The sequence below is a fragment of the Alexandromys fortis genome, unplaced genomic scaffold, assembly GCF_014885135.2.
Source record: "Alexandromys fortis isolate MF-2015 unplaced genomic scaffold, M_Fortis_MF-2015_v1.1 scaffold_125, whole genome shotgun sequence".
Classification (NCBI taxonomy): domain Eukaryota; kingdom Metazoa; phylum Chordata; class Mammalia; order Rodentia; family Cricetidae; genus Alexandromys; species Alexandromys fortis.
The window spans coordinates 3,711,628-3,713,110 of record NW_026068026.1 but is presented as its reverse complement, the minus strand read 5'-3'; positions in this window follow the sequence as shown (position 1 = coordinate 3,713,110).

Genomic DNA, 1,483 nt, shown 5'->3' with positions numbered 1-1,483 from the left:
TCCTAGAGCCCGAACAGGCTGGGCTGGGAGATGTTATGTGGTCAGAGAGGGAAGGGAGTCAGACGGAGGCGGGGAGGGTTGTGGATGCAAGCTGGGTGGGATAGGAAGAGAGAAGGTATCGGGCAGAGTAGCCCCTGAAGATGACCAGGAAGTGTAGGAGGGGTGTCTGCGTTCCCTGTCCCGGGCTGCTGCTGCCGCGGTCAGAAGATGTCCACCTCTTTGTGGTGATTTTTTTTCCTTTGGCTTTTGCTTTAGCATCATGAACAGTGGTCATTCCATTGGTGGCAGATGTACTAGTCAATCCAGTAAAAGACTGTAAAAATAGGAAGAAATTTCACCCTTTATATAGCCAAGCTGATGTAAATCAGCATTCATTTATCTTTAAGATGACCTTCAACCAGTCTTTAGCAAGTAAGTATATACGCTGAAGCTATGTCTGTAAGACAGAAATTTCTAGAGTAAAACTGCACAACTTTGTGAACAGGAATTCACTGGTGAAGTGAGCCAGTTTCTACTGTCCTTGCTATCAATATGAGCTCTCCCTGAATCATCATTGATAAGGAACAGTGTCAACTGCCAATATCCTTGCTAAAATTAGCTTATCATTTTTACTTGAATTCCTCTTAATAAGATGATTAAAAAATTGTTTAAAAAATGAAATAAAGAGGGCTTCAAAGCACTGTTTCTTTCCGTCCTAACTAGGGTTACTATTTACTGTGGTGAAGCACTATGACCAAAATTAGCTTGGGGAGGAAGGGTTTTACCTTACTTACACTTGAGATCACAGTTCATTGCCCAAGAAAGTTAGAACATGAACTCAAGGCAGGAATCTGGGGGCAGGAACTGATGGAGGGGCCATGGAGGAGTACTGCTTACTGGCTTGCTACTTATGGATTGCTCAGCCTACTCTATTATAGAACCCAGGACCAGGATTATAGGGATGGCACCACCCTCAGTTTGTTGGGCTCTCCCTGCATCAATCACTAGTTGAGAAAATGCCACAAAGGTTTGCCAAAAGTTTGATATTGTGGAAACATTTTCTCAAATTAGGTTCCCTTTTTCAGAAGGCTTTTGCTTGGGTCAAGTTAACATAAAAAAATAGCCAATACATTCCATATAGTTTATTCTTCAAGTACCCAGTAGTCAAGAAGCAGCAACCTATATTAGTTCAGGTCTTTGAGGAAAATATTCCTGGGTTCACAAGCAAACACAAGGCTTTCCAGTAAATTTACTCAACAATGGAAAACAATAAAAAATATAAATATTCACGAATACTTTTCTAAGGCTGTCAGTAAAAGAAGAGGGAAAACTCGTCTTAGATTTTCAATAAGATCAATGAAGACTCTTAATTTATATATGTCGAAACAATATTACTTACCTCTTCATGAGTTATATGTTGCAGTAAATAAAAATAATTTAAGCCCTAAACTTACAAAATTTAAGTAAAAATTTTAACTTACAAAATTAATTATTCCTAAACATT